We start from the raw sequence: 27,887 nt of genomic DNA, 5'->3' as shown, positions 1-27,887 counted from the left end.
AGCATCTTTGGTTTCGTTCAGCATTTTTCTGAACCCCGGAACTCGGTTTGACCAGCCCAGGAAGGAGGTGTGTTCTCAGAAGGCATTACAGTTCATTTGGACAAGATCAAAATAGACCTGCTTCGTAGGTGGCAGTGAAAAGCATTCTATAAACACACAATATGTACTATTACAATTTTATAACTGTGGATTTTCTCCTTAGAAATCTTGTTTAATAAGCTCAGAGCTATCAGATATAAGGCTATGCCTTACTATTTAATAAGGGGCTAATTTCTGGAATGTGTAGGGTGATTTTCCTTAAAATATTTGAATATAGTTTCTGGGGTTTTGAGTGTAATCCTAGGTTTTTTTATGAGTCTGAATGTATGTATACCTTTTGAATTTCTTTGTTGCTGCTTCGTTATAGACTATGTTCAAAATTAATTATATGATACGGTTGTACTTAAAGCAGTACCATCACAACTATTATGAGCTGATTGTGTGTTCTACTTTATAAACAACAGTTGAGATATGGTAGGAAAATTAAATATCATAGTCGAACCCCAACCTGAATGTCTTTCTCACAGGGTTTGCTCAAATTCCTATCAATTGTGAAACAGATGAGTATCCAGTGTATTATTGCTGATCAGTAAAACATCAGTTAAGTTCTTTTGCATAGACTTGCATAATAGCCTGACACTTAAGGGCTTAAAGTGATTGATACAGCATTTCGAGGTCTTGATCACTTTGAGGTTTTAGTTTGGGGTGTTTATGATTGTCATAGTTCACAGCACCAAGATTACTTACGGTGCACGTTTGCACTTTTTAAAACCCTCCATACAATGCAATACAGTCTGATGCTGGACTTCCACTGCCCTGACACTTAACATTCTCATGATGATATAAACAACATCCCACCCAGTCAACAGTACGTGGCTGTGAAATAACTTTAACTATTCCCTGAAAGAGAGTTTCATTGCATTTATCCTGGGCCACTGACGTATCATTACTCAGAATTATTATATGTTGTCTTGTTTTATTCAATGGTAGTTTAAAAACAGAAACATACAGGGAATCCAGACTAGCTTTAGTCCTCAACTGCATAACAATCGTGTTCAGGAATATCTGCATGATCAAAGTAAGTACACCAGAGACATGCAAAAGGAAAATTCCCTGTCCCCTTTCTCATCAGTTATTTTTTGCCCCCACACCCTTTTGTGGGTTTGTGGTTTTATAAAAAAAAAAATTAAAACTAGAATACAATATATGTTATTGTAAACAACGTTTAAGACAATTCTAAATAAGGAAATGGGGTTACCTAGACACATTGCAGACAATCCCTTAAATGTTATATTAATGACATATTTAGTATTGTGAATAGTGTATTGGGTGAAGTTTCACTCTTTGAGTCCATGCAGTTTGCAGTCAGTTCTCCTTGAAATTAGTAAGCAAAGGAATGATTGTTCCACTTATAATTTTATATCACTTCTACACTTATACTGCATTATATGTATTACATGTGATACTAACATGATTGTCAAAGTATTTGAGAAACAAATTCACCCAAATGAAAGCATTTGATAGCAAAATGGAAACTACATGGAACTTATTAAACCCAGTGCTTTAATAACATTGCCATGAATTTTCATTAACTATTTAGTTTTTTTTAGAAACAATTGCAAGTCTTTTTGGTGCACTGCATAGAGAAAACATAGATGGCTAATTTCATGTGATGTGGTTCTTAAGATAAAATATTATACTTTATATAATTATTGTAGAATTTATTTAGTTTAGCAATATAGTCCTTGTAAGCCGTGTTTCAACCAATGTGTACCTTTCTGTTTTCTTCATAAATAGCATTGCTTCATATAATAAACTCTAAAAAAAAACTCTATAATTTGAGTAGGGCATAATTTAACTTATGTATGGCAAATTATCTATTTAAATATCCAATCAAAGATAAACACAATTTTGAAATTTTGTATGCAATATACATTTTAAAATTGGAATGTGAACTAGGCAAATACAATATTGCAATCATTTTGGAATTGTTTATAATCTAGATGTTAATTATATGAGGGATTGCAATTGATTCTCACTGTGATGTAAATTAAACACAATTATACCATATGTAAACAAACTATTTTTCACAATGAGAAAATTAATAATTAGCATTTTTCATATTTAAGTTTTACAAAACATTTTACTTCTACATAGACATCTTAACACTTTTAATATGTTATAATTTGCAAGCATGTTAACCTTTGAATATAGCTGATTTTATAATATTTTAAAGTTGCAAAAAGCAAAACATAATATCAAATGTATATGCAAAAGGAAACATATTTAACACCGTGGTTGTATAAATCAATTTAACATCATTTCTAATTATCGTAAAATCTATATTTTGAAACTTTAGAAATCTTAACATATGTGTGCATACAGTCAGATTTATACTTTAAAATAGCAAAAACAAAAGAAAAAATCATCAACACACAAGACAGTCAACATAAATAGACTAAAGGGTCAGACATATACAATACAACTCCAAGCCAGAGTTATTCAGGACTACAAATACATAGCATCTAAGTTATTCAAATAATGGCTAATCAATTGCTCTGTTTGTGAAATTTTAGGGGGACTCCAATCTTTCTCATCTGAACTACTGGTAAACAGTACTAGATTCAAGCTTTACCAGATATTGTAAACCCACTTGATTTTATGCTGCTTTATGCCCCATTGACCTATTTGTTGTTTTTTGTGTTTATGTTTTGTCTTTGTCTTGACTCTGTCATTTCATGATGTATAACTTGATACATGATCCTGTAGACCTTATTAGCATTTCTGAACAATTTTAGAAAGAATGACTTCTTTATTTTGTATAATCACTCTTTTTTACAATTATTTACAAATTATTTTAAAGTCTTTTACAGAATAATTAGACATAAACAGAAAGAAAAAGAAAGCTGCATTAATGAAATCCTTGCTTGCACTACAGATTCTGAATACATGGAGAGCTACTAACATTTTCAACAGCCGAATAATTAATCTATTATCAATCTTAAAAGAGAAAGATCAATTTCAGGTGGAAAAGTATTGAGGGCCACGATTAATAGGGTGGACTTTTGAGTGCCTGTGAAAGGAAAGGAATCTTTCTTCAAAAAAGCAATAGTTATACAGCTTACTTTTTGGAAATTCTAATTTTGGAGGGGTTTTATCATCCCAAAAGTCAACAATAGCAATCCTGCCCATAACAAAGAGATACCATATAACCTTTACTTGTTACGAAATTGAAATTATATGTAGAATTCCCATACAAAGTTGTTTTAATTAGGGGCTATGACCAGGAAGTTTTGGTTCCAATGAATCAGTCTGTTGTGTGTAATATAGAATTCGAAGACCATCTTAAATTGCTAATTTCCATTTTAGTGGGAATCGCTTTAGAATGAATAACTGTCATTTTTCCCCAAGATTTGTTTAGAGCATCATACATCAGATTTGAGTAAAGAAGTTGAGTGGTCAATATTAATATCTCCAGAGGAATGTAGAAGAGTGATGAACGGTTCCTTTAAGTGTCAAAAGTAGCTACTGTGCGTCCTCACATTAACTTCAAATGTCTTGAAAGTGTGGGAGATGTCTCACAGTGGCTTGAAGATGCAGGGAGACCCAATGGCAGCTTTCCATTGACACTTGGGTGCTGTGATGCGCTGTTCAGGGTCTCAGAGAAAAAGCTACGTCCTTCTTCTGTCTTTCCCAGCTATGAATGCTACCAGTGACACTTACAAGTCTGCCCTTTCATGAGGCAGGTTCCTGGGTATCAGTGTAGGGGCAGCAGGGAGTTATTGTCCAACTGCAGGTAACAACAAATGGTCCCGTGAAGTGGGTGAGAGGAAGGTCTTGCTCCTTCCTTGGAAATTCATGTCTTCACCCCTGTGGCATGGTTCATTAGGGACAATGAAATTGTTCTTCTTCTTGAGTCCAAAGATAATTCAACTAAGGGGCGGTTCTCACCCCTTATTTAATAGTTTTAATAGTTTTGCAACAGTGCAACAGTGAATCAATACATTTTAAGACTGTCATGTCTGTGAGCCCGGACCAGCAATTTTAGGGCAATGTGCACTCCTGGCTGCATGATGGTCTTTGCCTCAGAAGGTGAGACAATAGGCATGGTGCTGCTTATGATTCCCTTATAGGAATTTATAACAAACTCCATGCAGGCATCTAAGCTCTCACCAGCAGATCACCAGGCGCTCATATAACAAAGGCCAGCCTCACACAATGGTACTTCACTACACAGGGCCTTTGAAATCAGCAGGCATTGGGAAGTGGTGTGATTAGAGTAGCCAGAGGAGTAAAGGTGTGCCTGAGAGTGGGATACACACTCTTGCATTTCTGTTAGGGTTTTTTCCATTCCTGTCCCCTCCATTTCCTGCATGACAAGGAACTCCCAAGTATGATGTATTAAGGCAAGCAACACATGTCAAAGCAGCAGGGATTTGACCCCTTGGAGCAGGCTTGCTTTTGTCCGATTTCCAGTGTCAATTTGCTTTTATGAGGAAGTGGTCTCCCACTCCTTCCTGTATTTATGTTGGACTTCTAGAAGGCAAGAACACTTTATTGGACCTCTATTGGGACTGCAGTCCATTCCAAAGCCCTCAAACAGTGACATGAATATACAAGGCATACAAGACAGAGGTGAGCTCGGTCCCCTAACTATCCTTGGAGAATAGTGGAGGTGACTGCTGTTGGACCACGGCCCTCCTCTCTGCCAGATGCTCTGGAACCAGGCTCCACACCAGAGATGAAGGATCCCCTGCACGTTCCAGCCATGTGCCCTAAAGTGGGAGTGCTGGAAAAACGTACTTACCTTGTTCTGGTGCAGCTGGATCGAGACTCTCAGAAACCAGAATCCTAAGATCAGCTGGATTCCTGTTTACCAAGCGTCAATCCACCTTCAAACTGCATTTAACACCCTTTGAGCCAACAGGACCTATGTTGCTACTTTTAAAACAAACTGTTTGCATCTTCAAACTGGTTGCCTGCACCTTAGGACCAGCTCAATGTTCCTTCACACAAGTAGCACTCATCATTGCCTCAACTTGAACACTGGCTAAGCCCTTGACTGCTGGCTTAGCCTTTGACTCGTCACATCTTCGTGTATCACATATATGGCTCAGATTAGAAATTCTTTTAATTTGAAACCTTGTGGCATTGCTGTTTCGGTTGCAACTGTAGTTACTTCACTCCCCCAGATTATAGTCAGCACTCAGCCCACATTATCACAAAAGGCGATTTAGGTATACCCATCAGGCTGTGTCTGTTGTACCTAAAAGATTGCTATGGTATGGTATTGTTTATTTATAAAGCGCCTATACACAGGCAAGTGTTTCAAAGCACTCAACAAGGGTGGGAACATGAGGAAAAAACAACAGTCACTCAGAGTCCTTGAAATTCTGAGACGTTAATAGTCTGCACAGGCAGAGTAAGTGCATAAAGAGTATATAACAGTCGAGATACAGCAAATAGATCTAACAGAGATTCTGCAGTTTTACCAGTGCAATTAAGGGGAGAAGACAAGGGAGTAAAGACAAACGATCTTCAGGCATGGTGCGTACGGATCGTGGAAGTGCACAGACGGTCACAGGGAGGGGGGAGGTCCAAGTGCACCTGATCGGTGGAGACTGGGGAAAGTGCACGGAGAGCCACTCTCTTTCTCAAGTGCAGTGAGTGTGAGTGGGGTTTGGGGCCCTGAGGCAAGTGCGAAAGAGGATTGGCAAGGGTACCCTGGACCTGTGAGACTCAGAGGTACACCAGGATGCCAGTCAGCAAGCTGTAAGGAGGAGGAGGGAAAGAGGGAAAGCACAGAGAGCTGGGTTAGCAGGGTAGAGGGAGAGAGAAGGAAGAGGAGAAGAGGAGCATCTTGAGGAGTTTCCAGAATTTAAGAAGGTCAGGCTCAAGATCGAGGGTGGCAGGAGGCTATCCTAGAGGGAGGCACCTGCTGAGGATAAGGATCTCACTCCAAATCTCTGCTTCGGGAACCGGCTCACTCGCAGAAGGTTGGAGGTAGTCCCTATATCACACCATATTGTGATAACTGATGGTTTAGTAGCAATGTGGGGCTGCACAGGTGGCTTAGCCACTACTCATCCCTGTACTTCTGCAGAGCAGTAGTCATTTCCTCACAGTGTCAGCTCCCAGAGTATCATTTCTGAGGGAAGTTGGGAGAGAGGACAGGCAAGAAATGTAGCCTAGGTTTTTCTAACATGTTTGAACCCCTCTACTGTGTGTAACTTCACTCCTGGGCTACTTTATACCCTTCCCCACTTTTATCTACCTAAGATGAAAGAGACTTCAGTCATTATCTCCATGGTGTGACATCCCTTTCGTATGGCTAGAGCTTCTTTTGAAGCATCATCCTCTGCCCCATCCCATGGGGGCATTTCCTGTTCCAATGGGAAGAATGGGATCCTTCAGGAATGGACTTAGCACCCTTTTGTGGTTGAACCACAAGCCCCAAACAGTGATACAAAAACACTCTTACAGCCACTCTTACAACTGTATGAGTAACAGGGAAACAGATGGTTTTTGCATGGTATAACTGTATTTATTTATAGGCCACTATATCACACCATATGTACATTTATATTATATTTAAATCTAACCAAACTGCCACTAGGCCTCAGGAAACACAGTTTTATACAATTTCAATCATGGGTGCCTACTGTTAAGGGCTGTCCATGGCTGTAGGAATAGTTTGGATTCCAGCAGTCTATTTCAGGAATTAACATGTTATTCTGGAGCTGCCATGTTGCCAAACCAAACGGCAATTGCGGGATGTCAGGAGACAGGGTCCATCAAAGAGAGTCACATATGTGCTATGTCTTTTCAGCATGGTGCATTGAGAAAGTGAGGCCTGATTAGCAGAGCTCAGTTTCTGAACAGCATCATTTAATACAGTAAACATTGAAAAGGCTTGGGCTTTCACACTAAGCAGATGGCATTTCGTCAGAGCTCTAAAGAGGAATGATTATTGAATTGGAAAAGAAGCTTCTTGAATGTCCATGCTTGCTACTTTAATATACTTTTTATCATATATTATGTGTTGTTCAAGAAATTGTCATTATTCTATGTCTCCCTTTTGTCTGCTGATCTTTATTTCCTTATTCGTTTTAGCTATTAGGCGGCGCTTCAAGCACTACGGATAAGCTAATGCTACTTCCATGTGAAGAGAAGATAGGAGACAGTTGGGATGTAGGCCAAACGATGTTTGCTGGTTGAATGTTTCCCTCCCTTTGCTGTCCCAAAGTCCCTATGGCCATTTCTGTCCACTACTTGCCCGTCCTTGTCCAACACACGCAACCCTACTATCTGTTTGAGCTAGCTCTATGCTGTCAAGGGGATACCAAGGTTTTATTTTAAAGTCTTCTGAAAGGTAAACTAAATCCTGGTGTGATAAAACATTTCTTAATAAAGTGTGTCTTTGGCCACTTGATAAGCAATCTGTATGTCCTTGCATATGTTAACCACTGAATTCCTGTTTAAAAAAAACATTGGTGAGGCCAGCAGTTTTGTCTCTTGTATGTGCATAAAAAAGACATTTTCAGGCCCTTCTGTAATATCATCAGTTACTAACACTATTTACTCGCTGTTTCCATTTTATGTCCAGGTAAGTACCATTATGAGAGTGTGTGGGAAAAGCCTATCCCATGCCTACACTAAAGTCAAAACTGTACATATGTTTTGGGCGTGTCCAGTGGTGTGGCAATGCTGGCAGGAGGTAGTGGGCAGATTGAATAAGGGATGGGTGTAATTAGATGTTAACTCACCGGAGGCATGCCTTTTGGGCCTCTTTCCACGTCCCAAAGGAGCGAAACATATCAGTAAAATGAAAGATCTGGTGTACATCCTTGCCAAACGCAGGATCACGATGGCATGGAAATCCCCTAAGGGACCTGATATAGAGGAATGGAGGCGGGACCTGAAGAAGTGGGCATTGGCCAAAACAGAGGTATGGAGGGAGGCAATGTGGGGCCGCAGGGTAGAGATCACAACGGGAATCACGGAATGGCAAGCCTTAGTACAAACCTTGTACACTGGTGAGGCTATGAACAGTGGGGAGACGAATAGCTCACATTGATAGGAAAGGTGGTGCCAACGACATGGGGGGGAGAAATAGTGTCTTGCAGGCAGACAAGGAGGGAGGGAATTGGGAGGGCGTGGGTGGGAGCGGGGTGTGAGGGAAGTTGTTGGAATGTTAAGCTGTGACTATTGTACACAATGCAGGTGGCAGTGGAAAAGAATGTTTCATTTCCGTATTAATAAAACCAATACAAATTATTTTTAAAAAAGTCAAAACTGTTGGCTTAGCCAATGTTTTTTTTCAATAGTACCAGTACTGATTTGTGATTTCATACCCTGCTGTGCACTGATAGAAAATATGTCTTTATCTTGTGTCTTACAGGTTAAATTCCAAAACTGTGTGTGAATGGATGCAATTTATAGGTACAACTGAAGTTGGCTGTGCCGTATTGTATATTCTTTAATTAAGAAAACATTTGTACACATGTTCTAATATTTTAACACTTTAGAGTAACACTACAGCCGAACAACAGATATTTGTGCTATTGGGGTTGCATTTTATCTTTTACTGAAAGGAGGAAGTCTACTATCCATAAAGCAAGCCCGTTGCTACTTCAGTGTAAGTGATCTACTGGCAAAATGTCAAAGCAAAGGTGGGCTTTGTCAATTCATCCAATAACCAACATGGCTACCACAGCAGCATCTTTGATATGATATGATAAGTCATTTATAACGCGCCTGTACATAAGTGTTTCTAGGCGTGACATAGGTTCAACATTGATGTTGTGACTGTAGGGATGACGATCTTTTCAAAGGGGGGGATACAGCAGGAACCCTCCAAGAATGAGTGAAGATGATAGAGTGAGGTGTTAACAAGGAGGAGATGTGATCCCCTACTCACACATTTCCCTTGCCTAAATCACATCTTGGAACTATATTTGATGGCTGTTGTTTTGCAGTAAAAAAATACTGCTCGCCGTATCTTCTACCCTCAGCTTGACAATTGAATGCATAAATGTGAACAAAACATGAGTGCAAAACAGACGGTACAGCATCCAGGTACTTCCAGAAATAAAGGCGTCTCTGAATTAAAATCACAAGTTAGCCACTGTTCTGTCATGCACAGACACTTAATATGCAAATGAGGTTGGTTGCAGCAGTATATGGTGCTGAAATGTAGCACTCAGCGTGCTGCAGTACAACATTACAACTGCATGGCATTAGCAATCTGCGGATGTGAAATACGACCTAAGTGCTGTGCATCTGCATCATTCAGAAGCTTTCTTGAGTTTGTCAGGTTATGAAACATGCCGGCGGGAAATACTTTATTTATCACATAGAATAATTTAGAATCAGGGACAGCTGGCGTCTAGCAATCTCTGACGCTCTTACAAAACATGACCGATGGGTCCCCATTGTATCCCCAAAGCCAGTCTCTTGCTCAGTAACTGAGGCGCTGGCCCATTCTGGAGATGAACAGACCTCGCTGGCGTGATTCACTGAGTGTCATTTACTCATAAATGCGCCTCAATGGGAATCCAGATCATGCCTAATGAAGTGTGGTAAAATGTTAGTGCCTTCGTCTGCAGATTCCTTTTCACCGCCAAAAGCACTGGTAATAAACTTGAGGTTTAGGGACAGCAGACACTCAACAAATGTGGGAAAAACAAGGTTTTACTGGTTACATGAATGTGATCTCCTTTGAAAGCTTAGATTGGAACCGTCCCAAGAGACAGAAAACATAGTGCCAGTCAAGGAACATCAATTTTCGCTAAAAAAGAGATCAAACTACAACACATTTTTTATTTTTTATTAACGCGCCTAATACCATACCAGAGTTCGGTTTCTAAACGTGGATCATGCAATTCGAACCTCTGTTGTTCTGCGTGATCTTGCTTCCAAGACAAGCGCATGGCCCCAGTGCTATCCTCCGTTCACTAATGAACAACAACTTTCAATCTGTTCAGCTACTCAATCTGTTCAGCAACATGAATCTGGACGCATTTCTCAATGAACACATTTAAACATCACTTAGTGTTGTGGTTATGGCTGTGAGTTGAAACTATGGCACATAACACACTAGTCTGCAAAGTAACATATACACACTCCGCCAGGACACATGTGCCGAAAGAAGGGACTTCTTTCTATACAGAATCTAGATATAAGGATTAGAAAATTATGGGTAGCTAATTCAAGAGGGAGGAAGCTTGCTTAATCATAAGAGAGGTATATGAAAGGAGAAAGGGAAGATACTGGTATAAGGGACAAATTCATTTGAATAATATGACCGTTTGGACTATCAGGTGTCACTCTTGGAATCCAGAATCTTTGAAAAATTTATATATTGAGGTTGTGGTTTTGCACATATGTTTTGCACATGTGAATAATCATCTTGTTCTTTCCAATGATGAATTATGTTGATAGAAATAAGGAGTAATACATTTACAATCGCTGTCTATTGTTGGGAAGGAGGGGCGGAGGTCCCAGACCCCTCAGCGAATTAGGATGAGGCAATTGTAGAAAGAGATGTTATGGGGAGGCAGGAGACTGGAGGGGCAAGAGGGGCACTTGTAGAAATTGGATTATAGTGGAAATGTAGTGAATTTTGGCAGCGTTATCACATGTGTGCTGCTGATCTCTGTAAAAGCGTTTCCTTAACGCCAACGTTTTGCTGCCTAATATTGTGCTCAAGTAGCATTGCGAGCTCTCTGCTCTTGCTACACTAGTGCCTGCTTCCTGGAGGAGGCGGGGCGCTGCAGCCTCACGTGACGTATCACGTGACATCCACCGGGCCTCAAAACCAGCCCTAAACCAGCCGAGGGGTGTGTGCTGCTGATCTCTGTAAAAGCGTTTCCTTAACGCCAACGTTTTGCTGCCTAATATTGTGCTCAAGTAGCATTGCGAGCTCTCTGCTCTTGCTACACTGGTGCCTGCTTCCTGGAGGAGGCGGGGCGCTGCAGCCTCACGTGACGTATCACGTGACATCCACCGGGCCTCAAAACCAGCCCTAAACCAGCCGAGGGGTGTGTGCTGCTGATCTCTGTAAAAGCGTTTCCTTAACGCCAACGTTTTGCTGCCTAATATTGTGCTCAAGTAGCATTGCGAGCTCTCTGCTCTTGCTACACTGGTGCCTGCTTCCTGGAGGAGGCGGGGCGCTGCAGCCTCACGTGACGTATCACGTGACATCCACTGGGCCTCAAAACCAACTCTAAACCACCCTTGCGGCGTAAAGCCCTGTGGAGTTAAGCCCTCTGGCTGTTATACGGCTGTTGTGCGTGTTGTGCCGATGCTGCCGAAGGAAGATTAATTTACAGGATCCTAAATAAGCAAACCAGTTATTTCAGTGAAATATACATTGTTATCACCTGGCTGGGGGGGAGAGTCGGACTAAGGCCGCTCCTCAAGCTGTCGGGTGTTCCCATTCCGGGTGGTACTATCGGATTGACACTTAGATACTATATTTCTTGACATTTGAACTCTACTCTTCAATCATTCATTAACTTTTATTATTATATGACTTGTGACGATAATTTTAACCAATCAAACTAATTATTTTCTTTATGAAATTGTATAACTTTGGTTTTTATTCGCTCCCATTCTAATTGATGGTATTGGCTGCTCATTTTATAGTTCTATTATTTGCTGATCCCTGATATTAGTTTAATTCATTTCTGGGGCTGCGAAGGCTTCTTCTCCCCTGTTAATTTTAAGAAAAGGAGTGTACTCTGACTACTGAATTGATTAGGTCCTAGGTATATTTATTATAGACTTGTGATAGGATTGATTTAAATTTTGGGTGATTCGCCTTCTTAGGAATTAATAGCTATTCCTTCTTATTTATATATATTCCCCCTAACACTCTACAAACATGGCCCAAAGTCCTTGCTCACACAATTTGAGATCTAAAAAGGGGAAGAAAAGTGTACCCACATCAAATATTAAATTAGGAACCCAGAAGCCCGGTAAAGGGAAAAAACTAAAAAAGGGAAGTAAGAATGAGCCTATTTGTGAGACTAAAGGCGTATTAGAACAACCTAAGATACTCAGCTTTCTTACTGTAAAAGAAAAAGTAATGGCACCTGACAATGTACTCCCCCTCCCTTTCTCCTCTAATAGCTCGAGGATTGACAATGTATTACCTCCCCCTCTTCCCTCTAATAGCTCTATGATTGACAATAATTCGCTGTTGACATTAGTACATAAATTCAGGTGTCAATCTATGGGAATGGGAACAAATCTGGAAATTTCTGCAGTAGAAGATACCGACATGAATAATATTATCGGTACAAATCTGTCAGCTTCTCCAGATTTGGATACATTTGCCCAGAGAGAAGTGGAATTTAATTCGAGCAATGAGTCTTATAATTCTATGGGTAACCTCTCTGAAATTTCTGTTAACAGTGATAGAAGTAGGGTAATTGAAAACTCACTTAAATCTGGTGAGAAATTGGATGCCCTAACTACCATGATGGATGTCCTCTTGACCATTTGCACTAAATTGCTTAAAGAACAGAGTGACACAAAATCATTGGTATTGCAGAATATTGATAATACCAGATCTCTTGGGATTATGATAGAGGAATACTGTGGAAATGATTTTAAAAAGGGGGAAAGGCATACCGTGGGGTCTAATGAGGTGTTAGGAGACTTGAGTGAGTTGGTTTTGGTGGTTGAAAAAGAAAATGAGAATACCACTGTACAGACTAATACTTCCCACTCGGAACAACTTAATTCAAGGGAAAACTTGGCTGATAAGACTAGTATTAGTGTGAGAGAGGTAGAAATAAGGGTAGCTCAAGGCTCTAGGAGGCGTACTAGGCGAAATAGAAAAAATAAAAAATCCACCCGTAAGAGGATGGTGATGGACAAGACTAAAACTACTAAGACTGTTAAAAAAAATTCCCTGGCTCTAGCAAATACCGCCCCTTTAGACTCTGAATGCGTAGAAGTGGGGAACCACTATGAAATTATCGAACATCAGAGGAAGTCGGACGAAGGGAAAAAAGTGGTAATCAACTAGAAAACTGGCTAAAGGGTAAGGATAATACAATAGAGGAAAGTGAATGTGAGGATATGGTATCTATAGAAAACAATTTTAAATATGTTGAAATTCCATATAATAACAATATTATGCCTCTCACAAAAAGGGAGAGGGAAATATATATCAAAGAGATGGAACGATTGGCCATGCATAGTAACCAAAAAATAAGTATGGCAAATTTTGTGGGAATAAATGAAGAACCCCAACTTATAGTGGGGAAAAGTATTAAAATCATAGAAAAATCCACTCTTGATGAAAGCCCATTTTTAAATCGGGCTTGGTTACTGAATAAACTGTCACATATTCCACAGTTACAAAATATTAATTCAGGGGATATTGAATCTATTATCCTGCCGGAATATGGAAGCTGGGAAAACTGGGTCATTGTCCAATTTAGATCTGCAGTTTTTGTTGACCTCATAAGGGAATACTCCAATGGAGTATTGGGCAATAACTATGAAATTGTGATATGCCACTCCGCAATTCATAATGATCGGAATGATAAAAACATGGATTTGGTGGGAGCTTCACCTACTACTATGGAATTAAGAAATACAAATGTAGAAGTAAATTCTTTGGAGAGAAATACTACTATCCAGAATTGAGATGAGGTATATATTAATGAATTCAATCTCCTCTCTTGGAATAGTAGAGGCTTTGATTCCCTATTACACAAGGATGGTATCCAATTGTTGTTGGAGAGTGATGTTTTTGCTTTACAAGAAACTTGGGTAACTGGGGAAATTCTACTTGATGGATATAATATCTGGAGTAAAGCTGCTTCCAAAGGTGAAAATGGCCGGCCGTATGGAGGGCTATGTATTGGGGTAAAAAACCATCTTTCATTTAAACCTTATGAGAAGCACCTGAACCTACCTAATGTTATGTGTGCAATCATAGATAGGGAACCTCCTTCTCATTAACATCTACTCTCAACCAGGGGGGGATAATGTTCATGAGATTCTAGACCATACTATTGAAAGCTGGACCCTGGATTCTCCTCAGTCCGAAATTTGTATAGTGGGCGATTTTAACGCCCACTGTGACTCTGCTGTAAGGGATATGAATAGGTGCAAAGAATTGTGGGACGAAACGGTCATTACCGCATCATTGGAAACACAGGAGGGCAACCTGGTTGATGGGCTTAATACCGAGTTTGTGCAGGGATGCCAGTGGATGAACCTTATGTCTAGTTGGGGGTTAGAATATTTGGAACCTAATATAGGGCCAGGTACTGGGGCAACCTGGACTAATGGGAAGGTAGGCTATAGGTTAGACTATATGTTTGTAAATAAAAAACTAAGCCAATTTACGATCTATTTTGAACACATAGAAACCATTTTGAGTGACCATACACCCATCAGGGGTACATTTTTTAATGGCCCGAAAAAGCAAAGTTGGGATGTGGGCAATGTGATGGATATTCAATTTTCTGCAGGTGGAAACAGGATCACTTGGTCGGATAAAAATGTAATTATCTTTAATGAGCTGTTTGATCGCCTGATCATTGATGGCCAGGATATTGTGCGTAATGGCCTCAATTTGATAACGAATTTGTTGGGAATAATACGGAGGACAAACAGCAACCTTATTGTGAAAAATAAAAAGGGAAAAATCATTCCCACAAATTTGATCAAGTGATTTATGACAGGAAAAAAGAAGTGATGGGTGAGATTCGTAAACTAAAGCAGACATGTGACTTAGATGACGAAGAGAGAAGTAAGAGAATCAGTAATATAAAGACACAATATAAAAACTGGCTAAAGGATTATAAGTATAGTACTAATAATGCTAATTGGAGGTGTTTATATAAGATATGTAAAACCCATGACTCAAAAAAATTTTGGAACTTATATCGACAATTCTTGATGGAGGAACATTGTAGGGAAAATTCTAATGTGAGCCAGGAGGCTTGGAAGCAGTATATTACTGATCTCTACTTCAAGATTAGTTATATGTCTGCTATCCCTACTGGTATAAACCCATACAGCTATAATACATTTCCCTTTGGTATTCTGGACATTATTAAAGTAATCTCTAAAATGAAAGCATCACGTGCCCCCGGCCCAGACGGGTTAGCTAATGCTGTCATAAAACAAAATCTCATGAAATGGGCAGTGACTCTGCTCCAGCTATTTACTGGTATATGGGAGACAGGCCGCATACCGGATAGCTGGAGGAAAGCTATAGTAGTCCCTATTTTTAAAAAAGGGGACAGAAAATTGCCCGATAATTATAGATTGCTGGCCATGGCAGACAGTAGCTGTAAGATCTTCTGCTCACTGTTAGTTGACAGCTTAAATAACTGGATAGAGGAAAAGGGTCTTCTGTCTGCTCTCCAAACTGGCTTCCGCAAAGGATATAGCACCCTCGATAATATAATAATGTTGAAACACATTATAGCAGGGGCTAAGGATAAGGGGGAAAAACTATATGTGTGTTTCGTTGATTATTCGAAAGCCTTTGACAGTGTTAATAGGGGACTTTTGTGGAAGAAATTAAGAGAGAAAAAGATCTGCCCCAAAATTTTGCATTTTTTGGAAGAAATGTATAGGGAAACTACAGTCTCCATATGTCTGGGCAAAGGGGGGTGTTATCACCTGAGATCGCTACTAATACTGGACTGAAGCAGGGATGTGTTACATCGCCTATATTGTATAACTTGTATGTTTCAGATATGTGGGAAAGCTTTACCATCATAAATAACTTCCCACCAATAGTGGCGGGGAAACCCATATGTGGCCTTATGTATGCAGATGATACCGTCCTCTTGGATAAGACCCCGATAGGGCTGCAAAGAATGTTGAATGGCCTACTAGCTTACTCTGAAGCGAATAACCTTAGTATTAATATAAATAAGACTAAGGTAATGGTATTCGGAGCTACAAAGTTAGAAAAGAAAAAACTTTCCTCAAGATGGCAGATAAACTCTATTAAATTGGAGGTTGTTGAGGCCTATCCATATTTGGGGATGCCTATTCTGAGCAATCCCTGTATAAATTTTTTCCAGGAGGCGGTTAATCTAAAAGTACTAAAGAAATGGAAAGTCATAAGGAAATATATGACCAGTAAAGGCGGCCACTCAATCGAAGGTTTACTTGAGATATACAAAAGCTGCATTATACCTGGTATTCTGTATGCGCTGGAAACAGTAGAAAGTAAATATCTGAGTAAACTACACTTACTTGAAGGGAAGATCTGGAGACCAGCCCTAGGACTCCCCAATTCAGTACCAATACAGGCTATAAGGTGCGAACTGGGGCTCATATCCCTCTTGACTTTGTGGAAAATCGAATGTTGTAAACTCTATTTTAGAATAATCTCAGGGGACGGGGATGAAGGAAGTCTGCTTAACCTTATAAGACAAAATAAAAGTGAAGGCAGATTTAAGAATTCCTATATGCTAAATCTTCAAAAAATAGTATTATCTTTTCTAGAAGCCCTTGGCTATAATGAATTCATGGGAAAAGATAACAGAATGTGTATTAAGAAAAGTCTTAAAGATAAAGCTTTTATTTGGGATCAGTGTGAAAATCAATCTTGTCTTTATAATAAGTCCAGATACTCTGTTTATGCTCTCCAAGGCCTCAAACCTGCCACCCCAAGACAATATCTGCTAAACACGGGAAGCAGAGCTTTGAGAAGATTTATCTTGCAACTACGTTTGAACATTCTCCCGTGTAATGATATTATCGGGGCAAGAACAAAAACTCCCTGTGCAGAAAGATTGCGTAGGCACTGTAATATAGAGGTGGAGACAGCAAGACATATTTTAACTTCATGCACCAAATTAAGGGAATGTTATTTTAAAGGGTATGCAAATTTTGTAGAGGATATGCGAAGGATTGAATCTGACCAATTTTGGTCAGTTATTTATGATGGAGAGATTAAGGTTTTTATTGGGGCAGCCTTTTATATTTGGAAGCGAGTAATGTGATGTATGCTTTTCTTATGTGTAATATGTAATTGTGTTTGGTTGATATAATATTTTTGTAGTGTATAAGGTTTTAATTAACCAAAAAACACTTTAATTAAATAAAAAAAAAAAAACATGTGAAATGAGATCTCTTTTTTCTAGTTAGATGCCATCTTGAAATTGAGGCCTAGTACTATACCTATGCAAGTACGCATACTTCCTGTCCTGAGGGTTAGAAGGGTGTGTGTGCATTTTCTGCTCGCGGCCCTGCATAAGGTAAATATCTTGAACATGCATAGTTCCTTATTGTGTTTTATCATTAGTGCATGTAACCTAGAAGGAATGTGCCCTGCAAGGCCAAGAGAGGGCTGGGATGGATCGTCAAAGAGCTATCCCATGAGCAAAGGGGGTGATGGCTTTAGGCTCTCGCCAGTCCAAATCTTTAAGTTATAGTGGCCCAAGACCCCTGAGCCCTACACATAAACATTACAGTGCACTGCCCAGTCCAAGACCTCCGGCCATACATCTGTAAAGTGGCCAATCAATCAGGAAGATCAGAGAGCAAGGACGGACTGCCCCCACCATCGGTTCATGTGGTTTGTGCGGCAGGGGAGAAGTAACAAAAACTGGGGTGGGAAAGTTGTGGAGGTGCCAGCATGTTTCAGATAGTGCAGCAGTTCACTCATGAGGAGTTATCATGACCTTGAAAGTAGCCACCTCGCTCATGTCCTTGATTTCAGGTGAACCTTAGAGGTATGTAATAATGATGTGTGTAACCAAATTGACAATTAGAGTCTCTCGACTCGATGATGAAAGAAGAATATCCCCACATGGAAGAAAATGGGCAGAAGATGCTGGGACCAATCGCCTGGCATCCGGTATGGAGCAGGCTAGATGTGTATAGGGTTGCACCAATCAGCTACCTGGATTTTAATCTATGTGTTGTAAATCATGCTGTGTATCTTTAAAAACCAATGCTTATGCTGTTTTCATGAGAGTGCTCCGTGGCAGCAGAGTTCTTTGCTGACACGTACTTGTATTTTGATGAGAATAAACTATGTTCTCCTTGCAAGAGGTGTGCTGGGTCTTTTTCCCCCTAGTGGGTCGTTTTTTTTATTTTGTGAGTTTTGAGGGGCTTATCTACACTATTTAGCCTTGGAGAAGCTCATTCAATGCCACATTGAATATAGTGGGACCTCTATGTGAAACCTGTTTGGCAATGACATTGTTTAAAATGCAAACAAATCTTGGAAAGCATTTTAAAAAAAAGTTATTTCATGTAGACATATTGAAATAGGTTGGAATGCCATGTAGAAGTGAGAGGCAATTTACTAATAGAACATTCATTGGGACATTGACATTGTGTAAAATGATTTGGAGTTTCATATATTAGTGACAAGTAATTTACTGATAGAAAAAAAAACATGTGATTAAATTGTGAAAGAAAGGAACTACAATTTGTTTGTAAGTGTGGATTATTTTGGCACAAGAGGGTTTTGTTGTGGTTTGTAAATGTAAGGATTTACAACTGAAAAAAAGGTCAAGCCTATGATTTCATAATCAGGTGCGCCCCTTGAAGGTTTGCTTTCTATTTTTACGCTTAATCTCATCCTAGCACCCGTGCAATTAGCACTGGAATCCTGTGTTCCTTTTTCCACTGGTTAAAGAACTGCATGCTTTCTGCAACTAAAGTTAATGATGAAAATGGACAGTGGCGGCTGGTTAAATATTTAACTAGCGAAGTAGCCCAAACCACCAAAGGGCAGTTTGGGGGATTGTCTCCTTAGAAACATTTAATAATAATGAGTTAACATGGTGCATTTTACACCACACTTTCTGTGGGAAATCGGGTAAAAAGCAACACAGTCTCAATCAATTGTGTACAGTAGCACATCAAAAAATCCATAGATGCAAGTCACCAACAGTGCACAGCAGTATTTTCCAACACATATTCATGATACCCTTGACCATAATATATGCTGGTAAACAAAACATTTTCATGCTGGCATGACTGAGAGCATAGCACAGAGTCAACGGGTTTGTCTCGGAAGCAAGACAATGCAGAGCAGCACAGGTTCAAATCCTGGTCCCATGCTTAGAGGATGATCTCTGGCATGAATTGCAATATAAGTGCTACATTTATTATTAGTTATTTTATTAGAGCCCACACCAATATATCCTAGTATTACCACATAAGAATTTACTCCTGTTGGCTTTGCCAGTAAACAATGCTCTATTGTAGGCGAGTCTAGCCATGTAACAAGATATGTATTGGTGTTACCCTTGATGACCAGGAAAAAAAGACAGGCCACAGTAGGAATGTAAAGTCACGCTGGATGCATCAACATAGGCCAGTCTAGCCATATATTAATACTTATGTTTTCTGTACCCTTGATGCCCAGTATAAAATGCCATGCCAAAGTAAGAATATATGGCCGGACAAGCACCATCAATGGAGAACAGTTTAGTCACATCATATCAACTATCATGTTTTCATTACCCTTGATGGCCAGTAACATAAATGGCATGCCATAAAGAAAGTACATCCAGATTGTCTGAACTGATGAAGGCAAGTCTATTAATGTTAAAATACTCATCATGCTGGTGTTAACCTTCATGCCAGTAAAAACAATGTCATGGCAGAAAGAAAACATAACTAGACTGATTGCACTGATACATGTCAGTCTAGCAACTTATGATGCTTGCTGTATCCTTGATGCATAGTTTCCCTGTAAAATATGCCATGCCACAACAAGAATATATGGCCAGACTAGCTCCATCAATGCAGTCCAGTGTGATTAACTGTCAACTGGAAAGGGTGTGAATGCCCTGGCATTTTTGATTTGTATTAAACGATAACACAATGTGTTAATCAGATTTCCTTTTCATAAAACTCCATGCCAAATACAAAGTGTACACCTGTGTATTGCTTCCTCAGTAATCTGATGACAGCACCTTCCATGCAGTGGCACAGAGCAGGTTCAGGTAACATGTGTCCTCTTGGCAGCTGCAATGACAGCCACGTCTCTGCAGTGCAAGGTCTGCATTTAAGATAAGTACCCCTGCTCCAAAAACTGCATTATTCTGAAGATCCCTTCCTGGTGGCACGCTAAACTATATATAAAAGCCATAGCTGAGTTAGAGTATGGCAGCCATCATCTCTCATAGTTATTCCAGCCACATCAAATTAATAACACTTGTGTCAGCAATTTGGGCCCAGTTCAGCTGGGGAAGGGTAATGTGTATTAATTCCAGACAAGGGTCCACTGCCCACTGGCAAGGCAGGCAACACCCTTTCCCCAAGGACAACGGCTGTACAGCAAGCTGGCATGGGAACATGAATCAAAGGGCACACCCATCCACAAAGGCCAGGCATCTCACCAGGGTGCTGCATTTCTAACAGCCTTAAATTCTATTGAGAAGGGAAGGGGGCAGGATTAGTGTCACCAGGGAGACATCTGTACAGGTGGGGGTGTATTCTGAAATCTTTTTTTTGTCTGTCTCTCCCTTTCTCTCTTTCCTGTCACCTCCACTTCCTGTAGCACAAAGCACTTTGGGTGTGATGGCAGAAGGGCAAAGTTCACTCACTCCAAGAGAAAGAATTGGATTCCTAAAGCAGACTAGATTTAATCCAATCACATGTGGAAATTGGCGCATAAGAGAGGGAGTCTCACATCACTTCTCTGAATCATCTCTGGAATCCAACCATGAAAGAAGATATTGTTGGGCACTGCTGAGGGAGCGGTCCTTTCTAAAGTCTTCCAGTTGTGAGGTGAAGGCTGGCAATTCAAGGCAGAGTTAAGCTCTATTCCCTAACCATCCCCAGGGATGATTACTGAATTTCTACCAGGCACCCTGCTGACTGGGACCTCACTGTGTTGCAGGACCCCTGAAGGTTTGTGCCAGCCTCCCCCATGCTTGGGAGTTAGAGAAAAGGATTAACCTTGGCTCTGTGTGCCTGAACAGCTGTGATCCTTGTATTTGCAATGACGAACCACTGCGATTTGTGATTCAAACATGTTCAACATAGAGCAAACCTCCAGTTCCCTTGGAAGTTGCCTTTAGTGTTCATCATTCTCTGAACCGCCGTTTGCTGTTTGACTCCATTTGCTACCGCACTGCACTCTGCAGTGTGTCATTGCCTCGGCTTGAGCAACCGAAGTACTGCTGCTTTGTATTGCTCGACTCAAAGTTTGAATCACCAGCTTCTTCATTGCCGCTCCTGTAAATTGATCGACACAAACCTGGTGTCCCCCAAACAGCGACCTGTGAGCCTCTGCATCAAATTGACTCACCTACACATCCTGGTACCAGCTAAACCACTGTCGAACCTTGACTGCCGACCGAACATGGTGACTGCCCAATCCTCATAACCTCAGAATGAATGTTGAGGTGCTAATAATAATAAAATGATGCAGGTAGTTTAATTTCAAAAAGGTTAATCTGCTTCCTCTTTCGCCAGCTCCATGCCAAAAGCATAGTATGTATCTGTAGCCTGTTGCATCAGTATCCTGAGTCACAGCCTGCCCTACCCATGACAGCGAGAAGGTCCGACATCACAGATGCCCATGTGAAAATGGCATTTATAGAAATGTTTCTACCGTGCAGGGGCAGGATTTACAATATTCACCCCTAAACCCAAATGACAATGATCATAAGTAGCTGATGGTGGCAGGATAATATCTAAAATAAATCTATGCCTGAGTTTACACATAGTGCATGGTCCTACTTATGATCATGACTGCCACATTGCAATTGATATCACACATATGTTCACTCCTTTGAGTCAGCTCTGCTGTGGAAGGTCATGTGTATTGTTGTCCGCCTGGTGTAGCCTGCCCAATGGCAGGACAATAACCTGGGAGGTAGTGCCTCCTCTTTGATCTCTTTGTTGAGAAGGTAACACCCTATGCCAGAGACAGCCACTCTGCAGGCAGTTTGCCTGTGTCTGGGCATCAAAGAAGCACCGCTATTCAAAAGGAGTAGACTCAGACCAGGATGCTGCATCTCTCATGGTCTTTGTTTTCAGTGCGAAGTAACGGGGTGGGATTATGATAGAAAGAAGGGCTCTGGTAGAAGATGTGCAGCATCTCGATATTCACTGTCCCTCTCTCTCTTTCCTGTCCCCTCCACTTCCTCTGAAGCACAGCACTTTGGGTGTGACATCAGAGAGGCAAAGTCCACTCCGCTCAAGAGAATTAATTGGACTACTAACACATGCTAGCTTTAGTTCAATCATCTGAAGACTTTCATCTTTAAAACAATTGGTCTCCCACCCTTTCTTCAGATTCATTCAGATCCTCTCGGATCCTTTAAAGCCGCAGATTCATTCTGAAGATCTCAGTGGACTTCTTTTGGCAAAGTTGCACTTTCCAAAGCCCTCTTCCTGAGGTGAAGAAGGAATCATCCAAGAAAGAAGAGAGATCTGTTCCCTACCTCTCCCAGGGCACATTGGGTGTATCCACTGCTGTGGATCAGGCCCTAACACTCTGTACCAGAATCTCCTGACCTCAGATAGCAGACCCTGAATGGAAACATCCTATCTTTAAGTCCACCTGAGTGGGCTTCACAACAACTGGAGGACCAGACAATGCAAAGCTCTCTGTTTCACTGCACTTAACTGGTCGTTCCTTGTTCATAGCACCTGTAACAAGAGGTAAGTCACTGGCACAGGTTGCTGTGCTCTTCCACAACTTCGGACTTGCTTGCACTTTCAACCAGCTCAATGCTACATTTTGTCCTAGCTAAAGCTTGTCCCCTGTTAGTCCCGAAGTAACTAATCAATGCCAGGACCCTAACCGAATCACAGGAGAATAACATGCCTATTCTAACTTGGGATTACAATCACAGCCCAACCCAGCTAGCCCTTGAATAAGGACTTCATTGACCATCGCACACCGTCTCGAAATGCTGGAGCATCACGCATTGACCGTTTCCTGCAGCTGAAGCCCCACTTGGCCTGGACAACTATTAAGCATTCCTGGGACCACCCCGACATGCATTTTTGAAGATCCACCCTTCTACCACACAGGGCACCTGCATTCGACCCTACTCGATGCCCGCTTGCTGCTTGGGCCCACATGATCCAACTTGCCTGAACTGAGTTTGATCAGCTCACATCTGCATTCATCACTGGGTCTGGCTTCATCACTGCATCACGAACGGAATTCACGTACTGTTGACTTTGAAATGCCCCCTCAGTGCACTTGGACCATAGAGAGAGATTAGGTCACAATCACTTCTGTTTTCATCCAACTGATACTTTCTTTGGCTAGTGAATTACCCACCACCCCTGGAACTATGCTCAGAATGCTATTTTCTCCAATCTGTTGCATCTTTTCTAGTCTTTCTTTGGGGTAGGTTTTTGTAGCAGTATTTTCTATTCGTTCTATGCTCAGATAGTGTGTTTGAATAAAGTATATATATTTTTATAGAACCTTGATTGGACATTACCTTTATTTTGGACTGTGATACTGTGTTGTTTGGGTCCCTAGTGGTACACCTTCACACCCCTCTTAAAATCATTGCCTTCCCTCAGCCCCTGCTACCACTACATGCAAAGGAAGAATACCTCTTAACTGTCACTGTTTTACCTTTATGATTGTGTTGTGTTTTGTAGAAGTGTGAGGGTTGAGTGGGCCATTTCACCCTTACTCATCCCTGCATTGCAGCAGAGCAGAATCCAATTTGTCACACTAATGGCAGCATGGCCCACATTTACGGAAGGGGTGGGGCATAAACCTTGCCAATGCATAGACTGATGGAACGTTATCTCCCAACCCTGCCCTGAAAATGCTGCATAATGTTACAAAAGAGCATGGTTTCCCAAGAGAATGTGCCAATATGCAAAGCAGGAGTATTCTAGCAAGATAGCAACACCACAGAGACCATTCTAAAATGACTCAGTTGTGTAAAGTTGCTGTTTGGTTCTAGTAACCGTGTACAAAAAAAAATATTGGGTACAGAGTCACACACACAGGTGATGGACACTAAAAGACATTTTTAGAAATCACAAAGGAAGGTTACATTGGTGATTTTACCAAGTACTAGTTAGTAGTAAACAGTCATGTCCCCATTTTTGTTCTAAACAAGCTCATTTATTTGGCCAAAAGAAAGTGCAGGTATGTCCTGAAGTTAAAGAAAAACAGAGTCACTAATGAAGAACGGGATGCTCCAGATTACCAACCTTTAATCCTACCAACCCGAGAGCACATCCCACCACTAAACTAACACTGAACCACTGCATGCAAAACACCCTACACCACACTGTGACAAACGATCAACATAACACAGTAGACACACATAAAGTTGAACACTGCGATTTACACACAGCAGGTTTGGTTTGGAAGAATGACTACATAACCTACGCTCCTATGTCTTAGAAAGTGTCAGCATGGATCTACTCAGAATTGAAATAGGGTTTATCTGAGATAACCAATTCCCTAATCTAACACAGTGCCTCCATGTTATAGCCTCAGTTTGGTTCTTTTCCCAAAACTTACATCTTCAGGGTTATAGCCCCAAGCTTACTTCTTGACTGTTCAAGGGATACAGCACCTGTCACACCTGTCTCACTTCTCCACAAACCTTTACCCGCAGCTATGTCTTCCCCTTGCTTTGTGTATTACCATGAACACACTCCTACCTGCTCCTTTGTGTAGGTTACCTAATACACACTTCAGCCATCAAGCATTTCCTCTTCCATACTTAGGGTTTTTGTCAGGCTGTGATATGCCTACCCACCATCCATGGTGTGCCCTCTTTCACCAAACCTCTAATCTTTAAAAAGGCAGTTTGTATTTCTTTTTTTTTTGGTCTTTGGCAGAAGGCCTACACCACTCTATTCTTCTTTGTTCCTGGTCTCAGCCTATGTCTGAGATGTAGCAGCAGGTTTGCAGCTTTAATCCTTACAGTGTTTTACTTAATCGAGAGCACAGCTGCAGATCCATCAACTAGTTAAGACTGGGTCTGCTCTACTTTTACATGCATCGATGCTACTGGGTCACCACATTAACTCATATTTGATACCAAATCTACACACACCAGGGTATGCACAGGCTGAGTCTTAATGGACATCATACCTCCAAAGATACTTAGAATTGGACCTGCACGCAGAGCCAGGTTTCTTCAGATTTGCATGCATCAATACTACAGAAACAACAACGAATTTGCTATCATCCCTCTACAGCTACTAACTTCCCCCTCAACCCAACCCATCTCTTTCAGGTGCCAAAGTGCCCAAAGGCCATGACAATGGTAGAGGTAGCACTATGTATGACACCATAAAATAACATGCCATCACCTAACAATGCCCTTGGATATATTGGCATTCTGTGTTGTGGGAGTGCATTGCTTCCCTTCACCATGAGTTTCTCGGGAGGTATCCAACAATCTCCTCTCTTTCCAGCATTAAAAGGAAGTGAGTATTGGTATATCTGTCCTCACGTTTACTTGTGGGTAAAATGACTTTTGTTAGCAAGGCAACTCAGTCATTCAAGAGCTACAGTACCAAAGAATGGCTTTTGGGGCTAAGAATATATTGCAACATAGGTCAGGTCTATTGCATGTGCTATTTACCGGGAACAATGGGGCTATGCGTTCAGTGATATTGGGGCTGCGAATAAATGTATCTGCAGGACAACCTTTTTAGCTCCTGAAAAGCTATGATTGGAAGACAGGTGTGGCCGGAGTCCTCTGACCAAGAGATGTGTGAAGATCTTTCAGTCCTAAATACAGATCCTGTGGATGATCTGCTGCAGTTCTCCTAGAATCCTGATATTTTTTGCCTCGGAGCACTGTACCAAAAACACTGCGCTACCCTTAGCTGTTGGTCAGAAAATGCACAGGAATATGTAATTTGATGTATAGTCTAATGAAATATCACATGTTCAGATTTGTCAAAAAATGTGTTTATGAGCGAGAGTTGCTTTCACGTATAGACACTGCACAAACAACTGCTTTGCCAAAATGATAAAACTACCAGAAGATGCTGGCTTGTGAATTTGTGCTGTAGCCTCTAGCATCATCTGATCCAGTCTCAAGTCTATACTTCAACGCCAGGCTGAATTAGTGGAAGAGTAAAATCATTTTAGTAGGCTCGTTGCCTACACTGTATAGTTAAATAAACCAAAGTAACTGTAACTGGACTCAATTGTCAAGTGGGAAAAACAGAGCATTCTTCCCTTTCATAAACACATGCGCAGTTAAGGATAAGGAAAAGAACACAGCTAAATGGCAGAGGAGCTTAACAGGTAGAAGGCACCAAGCCAGATGCTTTATAATGAGAGGATGACTTGTTTTCACCTGCGCATTTCATAGTACAGATGCTATACATCAACCCAATGAGTGTCCTGTAAGCAAATATATACATATATAAGTCCTAAAAACTTGAGCCCTTTGGACGTATTGTGAGAAACCTGAGGGTATTCTCATTCCTACTCCCCTTGGATGCTCATTGAATAGCCAACTAAAGAGAAACTTAATTGTGAACAATTACATGCTCATTGAATAGCGAACAAAAGTGAAAACTTTGAGAGCAAAAGTTGTACATTGAATATCGAACTGAATAAAACTTTAGATCTAAACAATAAAAGTGCACATTGTACACTGAACCAAATTGAGCACATGTTGCACCACAATTTAATTCAAACATAAAAGTTAAGAGTATTAAAGGAGGAAAAGAGTCAAACATTGAACTTGTATGAGTTGATGAGTGAATGCAGTGCGGCAAAGCCACAGCTTGGCAGGAGGTGGTTGATACATGGTGGCAGGGCCACAAGGCTAATACGGACAAGCCAGAGAAGTGGCAGAGAAGTGCAAGAGTATCCAAGAGGCCAATAAAAGGAACCAAGTGAAGGTGACTTAATGCACAGGAGCAAGTGCCAAGGAACCTGTGTGTGTGTGCTGAGGAGCCCTGGGGCTCTGGTTGCGCGACCTGTAATGGGTGGACTGTGCGGTCTAGACCACAGAGCCCTGCATGGTGAAATATGAGGATACCGAGCAACAGCCTAAGGAAACCACTGCATTTGAACTGGCGAAGTGGGCCAGAAAGAAGGTCGGGTTGACCTGGTGTTTTGTTAAGACTCTTTTCTTTGGAAAGACTATAACAAATATACATGGCAGGGTTGATGTTTTGGGGAAGGGAACCCTGAGGCTTAAGGGAACCTCAATTGTCTCAATACCCCTTTTGGTTTTGGATTGTGTTACTTGAAACTTGGGGAAGGGAAACCCAAGTGGTTGGTTCTGAGCTACATCGCTGTTAACTGGGAAAAGGTAAACTTTTAATCTTTCTCCGGGAACTTTCATGTGCTTGGTGAAGGGGAGCTGAAAGTAAGCTGTGACCTGGAAGAAGTTTGGAACTTTGAGATGAACAATATTTACTTTGATGTAGACATTGTTACACATTGGACATGGACAGACTTTTAAGTTAAACTATTTTACTCAGACTTTCCCTAGTTTCTTTCGGGTAGGGAAAGTTAGGCTTTTGACCATCCTGACATTTACATTAATAAATATATTTTGTTTGAATTTTAAGTCTGTGTCGTACTTCATGATGCCTTCACAGTATACATGTATCCTAGATTTGCAGAGAAGGAGGGTTGTGCTCTCCTAAGTGTTATGGACCCGCAGGTAAAAGGATGTTTTGGGCACAGCACTCTGGACCCAAGTGTAGAGGCAAGCAGCAAAGAGTTAAAGAAGGAAAGGACTTAAAGAAATCTGTCCTAAAACCTCTGGAAAGCTGCACATACAACACAACAATTGTTAATGTTGGAACTAGTGTTGAACTAGGGACAGATGCTGTTTAAATGCAGTTAGATCTGTGCTGCTGGATGATGGGTTGAGGTCCCACCACCAACTCCTTAAATCAAAAAT

General features: G+C 40.9%; 1 protein-coding gene across 6 annotated transcripts in view; it reads left to right on the top strand.

Moving 5' to 3' along the window:
- HTR2C (5-hydroxytryptamine receptor 2C) overlaps positions 1–27,887 on the top strand; it is a 4,576,123-nt gene that overhangs the window by 3,429,827 nt on the left and 1,118,409 nt on the right. The gene's annotated exons all lie outside the window — the stretch shown is intronic.

The sequence above is a fragment of the Ambystoma mexicanum genome, chromosome 5p (genome assembly GCF_040938575.1).
Source record: "Ambystoma mexicanum isolate Mex_15411 chromosome 5p, UKY_AmexF1_1, whole genome shotgun sequence".
NCBI lineage: Eukaryota > Metazoa > Chordata > Amphibia > Caudata > Ambystomatidae > Ambystoma > Ambystoma mexicanum.
This window is presented reverse-complemented; position numbering and strand designations above follow the sequence as displayed.